An 11,647-nucleotide genomic window follows, 5' to 3' on the forward strand; every position below is an offset into this window, starting at 1 on the left:
ATAAATAGGAGTTACTGTTACAGTCCCCAACCTAAGAATCAGATCTCACACTCCCAAGCATACCCTTATTTTAAACATATAAATATCATGTAAGTCATGAGAATGCCAGCTAAACCCAAACTACTAATTTTAAAGAGAAAAAAGAGAAACATTTTTACTTAGAGATGCATTTGTTTTAAAATTATAAATGAATTTTCCCATCTAACATAGCCTAATTCTGATACATTGTTAAAAAGAATAACGATAAAGATCAATAGACTTTTAAAATAAACAAATCAGGTGTTCCAGGTTAAATATTTACTCATTCTTTGCCTTTCTGAGATAAATATAATCTTATTTTAATTCTAGGAAAAAATATAATTAATCAGATAAGAACCATTATACTGAAACAAATAAATGAAGACATAAAAAACCTTTAGGAAAATTCCAATGTGAATTGCGAAAGGAAATAAATAACCATCAAAAACATCAGCAACTTAGATTTTCAGTCAGAAGAGAATTTGTCAATGCCATCCATGCATGTTAGAAATAACAAAACTCAGGATTCCAAAATATACTGTCTACTTGGGCCCTGAAAACCAGCTTACTATCTTTCCAACTGAAATAAGCCACCTTCCAGAGTGTCTCAGATTTTAACACCAAAAATTGGGTTTTTAAAAAATCCTCTTAATGAGGAATATTTTAAAAGGCTAACAATTCTACTTACCCCCTCTTGCTACTCCAATGTCAAAAGAGGCTTACATTTTAATAACAGACATATCCAAAATTTTCAAGCCTTACTTTCCCCATCCAGAATGTTCATCTGTTGCTATCATCACTGGTTTCACATGACTAGGGCTACCTAGGTGTAGTTCCCAAGAGAAGGTTACTTTCCATTTAGTGTCTTGCATCTTGGAAAAAACTTACCATTTCTGCTGTCCTTCAGAAACTTCTGTTTCATTTTGGGTTTTTTTGTTGGTCTGTTTTTGTTTTTGTTTGCCTTGGGGAGTAGACATGAAAAGGTACAATGTTAAGCCCGGTTTTAAAAAACATACCTGAGTGATATAAATATTCAGTACGCTATAAATTTAGTTATCCCGTGGTTTTATATATTTAATGAATGCTTAAATCCATCTGTAATTCATATTTGTATATTGTATAAAATGAAAAAACGAAACCTTCTTTTTCACAACGGTTGTGTAAGTTCTCCATTGTAATCTAAGTATACTCTGTGTGTAGCATCATCTGATTTTGTGATCACTTCTGTTTCACAGATCTGTTTCTATTTTATTATGACAAAAACAAAGTTTTAACTGCAATGCCATTTTTTCCCCACGTGTATGTGTGTGCACATACGTGTGCATGTGTTGTACATTTCTACTTAAACTCTTGCATTCTGGACAACCGACCTATGCTTTATTAGGTGGCCAAAATACAGAGTTAAGTATTTACAAACTCCATAATATCTAAACCACAAACAATATGAGTGTGTCAGTTATGGAATAAAGAAGACTGGGGTTAGCCATCAACCCAAGAGAAGAAAAAAGAAAATATACTACGGCAACCAACGTACCGTATTTGAACAGAAATATCTCCATTTCAGAAGGGTGAAGAACAGAGACACTAGAAGCTAAACAGTGTCCCCGCTGACTTGAAATTCAAGACATCATTTTAAATCTAACAGGTCAATCAACCTTTCTTTTTAACTTAACCCTGCAACATGCTTCAAAATTAAAATACCTCCTGATTCTACCTGGGGCAGCAAATGTCTTTCCGTATCAGCCATACTTACTCTTAACAGTCTCATCTCAGGTGGTTTCTTTTTAGTACGACATCATGACCTTATAAAATGAACAAAACAATTCAGAATATTGGCCATTGTACTTACTCTATACATATTTATATATTCAACATAGTATTATGAAATGAGAAGAAAATCTGAAAACAAAAGAAAATTATAAGAAGAGATACCACTTTTGAGTAGTGGCAGTTTTGAGAAATGCACTGTATTAATTGGGAGACATCAAGTATTGTTAACACACTTGTAATTAGGTATAATGAATTTTTCATTTTAGGTAAAGTTTCTTAAAAATAACTAATATTAAAAGACTTGTTACAAATAAGATTATTAAAAACATAGCTTGTGAAACTGAGGTATAATATCTTAGAAATATATTTTAAAATTTAAAACAGAAAGGTAAAAAGTCAAGCATTCATTCATCCAGTCGGCACATCTTCATTAAGTACTAATTAGTTATGCAGCTAACAAATCCATCAAAAACTGTGACCAACTGAATGCTTGTCAGGTTCCTTGGACTTAAACAATACTTTTACCACTGGTGTTATCCAGCAAAATGTAAATATATTATTGTTAAATTAGGTACTTGGTTAGGTAGTCTGACTAGGTATGGTTTAAAAAAAAAGCTTTGAGAAAATCAGCAATCAGCACTTTACCATTAAATTAGCAGCAGCCGCCAAGGTTCTCAAATATATATGCTAAGGAACAAGCAATAATATTAAGTTTTATCATAATTCTAAGACTGAACATTGGCTATTAGCCCAAGACATACCAAAAGCATTGCTCAGGTGTGAATGCTGAATAAAGACCTCACGCATTTCCATTGACATCAAATTGGCCAAGCTTCTAGTGGAGATGGGGAAAACATAAATCAAATGAAACAAATTGAGGACTGCTGGAATTATGCATTTAAGCAACTGGGTCCAAATTCAGGATATTGGCCCATAACTGAATACATTCATTTGCTGTTTCTATGACCTTTCTAGAAAAGTGTTTTTGCTATCCTTGCCTTCATTTCTTTACTGCTCAAGTCCATCTATTCAGATATTTCTTTCTACCAATCTGCACCACTGTTGCCATTAAAATCATAACAAAAGCTGTCCTTCTCTAGAAATTTTTGCTTAATTTATTTTATCCAAGTGTTTTCTTTATTCTCCTTGCCTTTAGCACTCATAGTCATTATATGTTTTAATAATTTTCATACTCTTAATGAAGTTATTTAAACATATATACATTCCTTATCAAATTGATTACAAAATCAAGGACTATGAAGTTCTTGAGAAACATATATCATAATTTACATTTATTTTCCATTCTCTCACTATTCCTATGGCTAGGCTCCAATGCATCACCGAAATGCATGTTTTTGAGAGTCTTTGCCTCTCAAATTGTCATAATTACTGAAGAGAATGTTAATAAAAGCAATCATAGGCAGAAAATGGCAAGGAAAATGCTGAAAAGAAAGTTCAAATACAATTGAGGCTTAAGGCTCAGAATTGGGTATTCTAATGAATTCATTCTATTTTAGGAGGCTTATTTTTCACCAATTTGTTTTTAATTTTGAGAATTTTAGCACTCATTGGCATGAATAGAGGAGAAGGTATTAAGATATTACTCTAAAGAATTGGAAAAAAATCTAAATGACTATCAAATTAAAGCCCTTTAGTAATAAAATTTTGATAAATGTTTAAATAAAAAACTATTTTAAAATGAATGAGCTATCTGCTTACGAAAATGATTTTTATAATCTATCTGCCTATCAGTTTTATCATATAAATTTTAACTTACTGAAAATAAAAGTTTATCTGAAAGAAAGCAAGTAAATGTGATATATAATTATGGGAAAAGCTCATAATTAACTTTTATATTTTTGAAGCTTAACTAAAATTTAGTTAGTTGTCTTCTTCACTTATCATTTGCATCTAGTCTTCAAAATCATATTGCAGTTTCCCTCAAAACAGGGACACTAAATGTTTTGGTATCTGCTTAGTAAATAATATATATTTGATAAAGGAAATAAAACCCCAAAGAAAATTAGTGCCAATTATTCTCAACAAATATCTATTTATAGACTACCTCATCCAAAACATCTTACCATACAAATAGTTAATATTTACTGAGAATCCACTATAGACTAAGAATTTTACCTATATCATTTCAGTTGAAGCCTCAAAAGAACAAGGTCAATGTATCATCATAGTTTAATAAATGTTTCAAACGTTTGACACACTTAATAGGGCTTCAAAATAATTTGTCCAAGTTCAAATATTTAGAGAAGCAAGAATATGAACCCAATTTGGTTTAATTCTCAAAGTTATGTCCTTCATAAATTTACCATATCATCTCCTGTCATAGTTGGGTACCTTCAGAAATGAGTAAAAAAGATGTATAACCTACCCTATAGAGCCCATTACGTATCCTCTGAATTACTGAGTACACTTCTAAAATAAACATGTTTTTCTTCTGTCAGTTGTTATACCAAAATATTAATATAAATTTTACTTATAGTAGTAAATACGATGCCACAATCATCTTCATTTGATTATGTCTTTCAAAATTTAAAGGTATTTTTAAGTTCCTGTCCATTTTTCTCCTGGCATGAATAAATTTAATTTTTTAATTTTCAAAACTTTATAATTAAAACCATTTTTAAGCAACATTGAAGACGAAATTAGCATGAAGTGATACTTGAAATTCATTTAATAAAAACACATTTCCCTTTCTAAAGACTGCTTCAGAAATGTTTACAAAATAAACACCAATATTTGCACCGTATAAACTGCGTACATTTCTTGATTTTCCTTTGCTTTCAATCTCTGATGAATTAAGAGAACATGGCATACTTCTGGGATCATTGATCAGTGTTCTTTAGGAATGATGAGGCACAGGTACCTTTCTTTTGAACTTGTTTCATCAATTTTCTTGTTCCTTCCTTGAAATCTATGATTTCCACGTTGGGCACTTCTGCGTGAGAAAAAGATGACTGCTTATAATATCACTCTCTTGTAAGAAAACATATTCAAGCTTTGTTTCACTGATAAAAATCCCTAAAGAAGAAAACCCTCAAACATATTTATGAATTCCTCCCTCACTCAACTCAGTAATGTACTAGCCAATTTGACTAGGATAAAATCAGCATTTCTGTCAGTCCAAAATCTGGATTAACTCCATTTCTAAGTTAATTTGAGATTTTTGTTTGTTTTACCTCCTAAGTAAATTCAATTCAGATACACTGAAGAAAGCCCATGGGGTAATAAAATGAGCCTGTATATGGGCAGCAAAAGATCTGGATTTGAATTCTGTAATAATGTAGTGAGTTACTTAAACTCTGAACATCCTTATAACATTAATTATAATGTTGGGATAATAAAACCTATATAGATGGAGAATACCAAATATAATTTACATAACAATTCTAGGTAAATATTAAGCTGTTTAAAAACCATTAGTAACTTTCACCTAAAAAGAATAGATGAAATTGCAATAAAATAGAGGAATAAAGTACAGCATTTGCCAAGCCCATTTAAATAAGATATCATGGAAATCATGTTTCTTATACAAAGAGTTATACTAAGCAGGCAGTGAAACTGAGAGAAATACTTTTTTTTAAATTGAAGTATCTGTTTTACTGTTTGTTCTGATTTGCTATTTTAATTCTAATGTAATTCTAATTATTAATGTAATTCTCAAGCTGTGTTTTATATTATTTTGATAATGTCTGTCCCCAATAATGTTTTAAAACTCTTCAGAATATAGCTCTATGACTTGCAACCCTAATCACAATTTGGGTTCTTATTCTTATTATAAGAATAAGAATATAGCTCTATGACTTGCAACCCTAATCACAATTTGGGTTCTTATTCTTATTATACAGAATAATCTTATTCTGTATTGTAAAAATCAAGGGGTTTCCTTTTAAGAAAATAGTTTACACTTCCCAGGCAAACACTAAAACTATGCAGGTTTTGTATCACTATCAAATAAAAAGTAAAACCATTGGGTAAGGAAAAAAAAGAGCTCTTTCTAGACAACTTCTCTCTTACTCATATGAACTTGATCAGGACTTGCAATTAATTTTTGAAATTGTTCTGTATCGACCTCTATATTTGAAGCTTCATTTTCTGTCTCTGGGCCATGTCAGTAAAACCCACACATCTCCCTGTTAAGCAAAGCAGCTGGCTTTTTAAATGTGATGTCTTTTAGTTCTTATTTACAATCCTAATCACATCATTGATTTCAGTAATCTTTCAGTAAAAGTAATTATTAATGCTGTCAAAAGCAGAAATGGGGATTCAATGTTTTTTTCTCTTTTTTAAAATAAACCTGGATAATTAAGATTAAGCCTAATAATGTGACTTTAGGGGCCTCTGGGTGATTAAGCAGTTCCCTGTGGTTGAGGATGCAACACAGCACAGACACCACCCTCACTTAAAATTCTCCATACCTCCCAAAAAATAACCACTTATACAAACCACAAATGGTTAAATAAAAATGTTAGGAGTAGTCAATCATCATAACACAAAGGAAACTAGATTTTTGTATTTTTCAGACTCAAAACACAAACAGCACATAAAATTTTCTTTGACTGATTTTTTTTCTGTAATTTAAGACAACCTATAGTGTATATTTTGTCTACTAAGGCTACAAAACTAAGGTTCCATGACCTTTTTACTAGCCCAGATATGTTTCTAATGCTCTAAAGAATAAAACAATGATCTGAAAAAGAGAGGATAAAACAAATATGAAGAAGTTAAGAGACATTTTGGAGAAATAAGATATTTTAATATCCAAAGCAATGGAAGAAAAGGGTAAGATGAGGTAATATATTTTAATTTTTAGAAAAAGAAGTCATAAGGCAATAAAGACTGTCATTCTGAATGAAATCTATTTATTTGCATTCTGAAAGATAGTATGGAACAAACAAAAGTTTTCAAAGGACTATTTACCACCAAAAGACACCATATGTGAAGAATCTGACATGAATGCATGTTCAATGTCTATCATCAACCCACCTCCCCAAAACTAAAAGAAAATATATGCACACACACACATATATATATGCATATGTACACACACACACACACACACACACACACACACTTTGGAATCAGTATCACAAACCAGTGCCCAATTTAAAAACATTCCTGGACCTCCTATTGATCAATTTCTCTTATAGAAAGGAGCATAGTATCTGAACTGAAACAGTATTATTAGAAAATGATATTGTGAGCATTAGGATGTATAATTCATGTGCTTTCATTTGCTCAGACCATTGTAAAAATCCATAAATCATTTTTTGTTCATGTATTGCTTAAGTGCAATTTGTCATTTTGCATTAGAGGGCTGCTTCAGCTCATTCAGTGCTTTTAATTCACTGTTTAGAGTTTAACAAAATGTTGGCCCTGCTTGATAACTGAAAAGGCACTGAAATGTGAAGCCACCCCAATATTAACTAGGTTAAACAAAATGGAGAAGCACATTTCTACTTTCAATATCAAGGTAATGGTGCTTGATGGGATATCTAGTATTTTCAATCCCAAGAACAAGGATTGGTTTGTTCTCTGATGGGCTTGAAGGATTAAAACACAGTAACTAAAGAGTTACCTGAATACTTAAAATTGCATATGCTATAAATCTTTCCCAGAAATTCCAGCCAGCATTCACTTTTTACTAAAGATGAACAAAAACTAACACAATGTTTGTGGTATTGGTTCCAAAGCCTTGTCTTCCCACCTCTTAAGTTAGATTACACTACCACAAATAAACCTATTTCATGCTTACCCATAAAAGATGCAATGCACTTTAGGTCTTTTGTATTTGTTCTCTGAGCTGTGCTTGCTGAGAATGACAAGTGCCAGGAACAACCATCTAGGTCAATCCTGGTGGAGCCTGGTTATTGATAAAGTAATTTTTTCTTCCAATTCAAAAAAAAAAAAAAACCACTTCCCTCAAAGCTCTGGGCACATAGCAATAATAAGAGGATTTAGAAACAAATTGCTTTCAAGTCATGTTAAATCACTACAAACACTCATTTATCCAAAGGCTGGTTAACAAACTTGTTTCTGCCCCACCCTTTGCAGCAAAAGGCAGAGAAGAAAGCAATCCCTTAACCCAGTTTCAAAGTTTGTAAAACACACTTGTGGGATCCTTAGCGCCCCCCTGTTTCTGCTGCACTTAAAGCCCAATGAAATAAAAAATATGCACTATCACTCTAATATATAAACCAGGACTTTTATGAAAACTGATTTTGATAACCTCCCTCCAAACAATAAAACTGCTTTTCCTCTGTTTCTTAGGGTGCAGTTTGTCCTAGCTCAAACAGTTTGCGCTCCTAGGGGACAGGGGAGGGTGAAGAAGGGATTACGTACAAAATATTTCCTTCTCCTTTTCCATTCCAGTAAAGGGGGGATTGAGGAACACAGAATATACATGATGCTCTACACTTCAAAGAGGTAGTCAGCCTCATTACTGAGGCTGCCGTATATACAAACCTTATCTCACTAAATTCTGGGGTCCACGGGAGTAAGAATGAAAAAGAAAAATGAAAGGCAGGGATCTGTTTGATTGACACAGCAAGGGAAAAAGTAAACCTGTTACATTTTAGAGGCATGTTAAAAGGCAAATGTAAAGTGTTGTTTTGTTTTGGGGGTGACGGGGTATGGTTGTTTTAAAGGCTCTAGGTTAAAGGGGCACAGAAGGCTATTATTGCCACTATTTTATCTTGGCTCCAAACAAAATGCTCTTGGAATTGCCCTTGGCTGGAGCTATGTAGCGGGAGGCGGAGGACCAGGCTCTGTTCTGTTCTGCCGGGAAGAAGACCCCATCGTCACCCCGCCGGTCCCTGGCTGGCGCCACAGAGACTAGAAGTCGGAGAGGCGAGACCTCTAGGGGGCCTGGGCTCAGCAACGCTGGTGCGGACACAGACCCCTATGACCCAAGAAATCTCGTAGAGCCCTCAAAAGGCGAGCTCTCCAAAGCAAAATTCTCTGGCCTGCCCTATGCTGATTTCGCCGCTAGGAGACGCCTGTAACCCACGTTTGCGGAGAGAGTTCCATTCAAACACATCTGCTACCAAAAATAAATAAATAAATAAATAAAAATAAAAGCAGCTCAAGTGTTACAGTGGATGTAGTGATTATTTACAGGCAAATCTGACCATCTCATCTCCACCTCTGGAAGCTCTCTGGCTTTCAGCATACGCCCCAAGTCAGCTCAAACTTCATCTACATTTCGGGGGTAGAAACCTTCTTCCCCAATTTCTGGATCTGCATTGTCATTCAGCTGCATGTCTCTCACATGCAAACACGCGCGCACTCGCGCGCACACACATAAGTGTTTCCATACGTACAAATGAACGCATTAGAAAATTACCGTCATTTTTTAAAAGGCTCCAGGATTCTGACGAGTCAGCTTGAAGAGCTCAAAACATTTCATTTCAATTCTGCAGATCTGAAGAAAAAGAAAGGGGGGAGGGGTGGAAGTACAGATACAATACCGTATTAATATTCAGATACACTATAATCTCCTTTTCATTGATCCACAGGTTCCTTTATACACTGCCGCTCCATTCTCAGCCGCAGACGTGATGCTAAAATCATTTTAACTGCAGAGGTTTTCACTTGGCTTTGGCCAGTCTTCAATTTACTGCAGCTGGAAAAGGATTAGCCATTTTTGCTTGCATCCTTTCCTTCTAAGCGCTCAAAGGCAGGACCCATCTTCATGAAAGAGCCAAGTACGGGGGCCGGGGGTACCCGGCGTTGCGGGGAGTGGGGGCGCGGAAATCACGGCAGTAGACGTGCATTCGCGGGACTCTCAGAAGCACGTCTCAGGCTACAATCACGACCATGGACACTAGCCCTCCTTAATTCCCTGCCAGGAGGAAATGGCAACGTATCTCCGGGTCGGAAAACGACTCTACTTTTCCCGCAGGTTGTGGTGGTGGTATTCTTGGGTCATTCATTACCAGAAAGCAGCAAAGGACCTTCCTATCTCTTTGCATAAGAAGGAGATTGAATAGGGGCTTCTTTCGTGAATAAACAACCAATTCCTTGCTAGTGGCCCATTAATTAAAAATATATATTTATATATCTTTCCTTAGAGAATAGGCATTCTATCCACTCTCCAGCATTAAAGAGTTCGCGCTGTGTTTTAACTTCACAAGAACTAGCTATGTGGATGTGCCGCGTTGCCCCTGCGCCTCCGGAATGGGCACTCACAGCTGGTCAAGCGCGTCCTTCGGAATTCAGGGAGGCTCCGTTGGGGCTTACACAGAGCTAAGCCCTGGGCCAGGGAGGATGGATGCAAGTACCGTGCATGGGCAAACGTGTTCGCAGATACCCGCAGCGGTGCACACTCGGGCCCCTCGTGTGCACGGTCCCTGCCCACCACCCCGCCCGCGTTCGCCGCCGCCCCACTGTCCTCACCCCGCGGGCTGACCCCAGGATCGGCAGAAATCAGTGGTCTAATCTAGCATGGTGGGTAGAGGGATCGATCTCCAATTGCCAAAAAAAATTAGAAAATAGCCGGTGTTCCCAGCCGCTGCGTGGCACTTGGCCGCACAAGGCGCAGGGATATCACAGGCGCTTTGTAGCGCTTGGCGGTGCTGTGTGCCGGATGCCCCAGAGCCCGCCGTTAGGATGGCGGGCTCGTAAGAAGCGGCTCAAATCAACTCCTCAGTCACTGATGAACGCACTCACGGCTCGAAGCTAGGTCCTCGAGTGAGTTAATCTACTTGGTAAGTATTTTGTGAATATGTATTTTGGGAGGAAAGAGGCACGTCGAACGCGTCTGCCCGTCTGTAAGCGCTGTCATCCCACATCCTTTAGCGTGAATTCCTCCGCTTTTTAGGAGTCACCTCCACCCCCTACTCCGTATGCTTCGCCCCTTTCCTCACCGCCCCGTCAGACCCCCTCACCTTTAGATTGATACATGCCATATAATACGCACTTTTTAAATGCCCTGCCAGTCTCTGCTAGGGTCCCTTAATTACGTAACCCTTGCCAATTAGTGGGCCCTGCGCTACTTTTTCCCCTTCTTGATGATTTATTTCCATGATCCGTATTAAGGAAAATCCCTTAAAGGAAAAAGAATGTTAGCATCATTGGAAATCCCGCTCCTGGGAGACGATACCGCAGCTGTTGCCATTATGTTTTCGCATTTGCTGATGCAAACAGGGGAACCTCTCTATTCCCTCCCCATTACCTGCGGCTGGGGACTGGGAACTTTCCGCGGCATTGTCCCCAGCCAGCGCCTCGGGACCTGCGGGGCTGTTCTCGCTCTCACACTCACACTCACCCCGGCCGCTCTGGCGAGAGTTCTGTCCCGCCCTGCCCGGCTGCCGCGTGACGTGTCTGTTTGGCGGCCGGTTTGGCCAGTCATCGGCAGCCCGGTGGGTGGTGCTCCTGGGCGATTGGTTGGCAGAATGAGGGCGCTGCGCAAAAACGGAGAAGCCGAGCGCTCGGAGCTCAGAAACTGCCAGCCCAGACCACAGGCTCAGAGGCTGAAGCAGGAGGAAGGAAGGACTGGAAGGAAAAAGAGACAGGTTAGAGGGAAAGAGGCTTGGGAAGAAAACAGCAGAAAAGAAACTGCTCGTTACACTTACAGAGAGGCAAGTAACGGTGGAGATGAGGACAGAGGGAACCAAGACTCTGAAAGACAAAAAATACAAATAGAGCGAAAGAGGAAAAAAATGTCAAGAAGAACATCCATCCGGAGAAATGAAGAGAATGAAAGTTTTAAGCTGCAGAGCCGTTCTGTGCTTTTCCGGCACAAAATTATATCGCTGATTTTAAGCCCTTTTGCATTTGCCAGCCGTTGACATTAAGAGGCATGTTTAACGGTGCCAACAGCATCTCCTTTTCCTTCTCCTCT

The 11,647-nt window shown here is 37.4% G+C and overlaps 1 long non-coding RNA gene across 2 annotated transcripts in view; it reads right to left on the reverse strand.

Moving 5' to 3' along the window:
- The window catches only part of LOC134761301 (uncharacterized), a 57,025-nt gene extending 45,960 nt beyond the window's left edge, over positions 1 to 11,065 (reverse strand). The window contains exons 1-6 of one of the 2 annotated variants that reach the window (XR_010139782.1): positions 10,979 to 11,065; positions 9,149 to 9,226; positions 4,670 to 4,741; positions 2,550 to 2,623; positions 1,772 to 1,820; positions 907 to 979 (exon numbers count right to left, since the gene is read on the reverse strand). This is a non-coding gene — a long non-coding RNA (uncharacterized LOC134761301). Of the gene's footprint in view, positions 1 to 906; positions 980 to 1,771; positions 1,821 to 2,549; positions 2,624 to 4,564; positions 4,742 to 9,148 lie in introns of both variants that reach the window. The other variant, XR_010139783.1, reaches the window with a different exon arrangement.
- Positions 11,066 to 11,647: the final 582 nt, after the last annotated feature.

The sequence above is a fragment of the Pongo abelii genome, chromosome 3 (genome assembly GCF_028885655.2).
Source record: "Pongo abelii isolate AG06213 chromosome 3, NHGRI_mPonAbe1-v2.0_pri, whole genome shotgun sequence".
NCBI classification, from domain to species: domain Eukaryota; kingdom Metazoa; phylum Chordata; class Mammalia; order Primates; family Hominidae; genus Pongo; species Pongo abelii.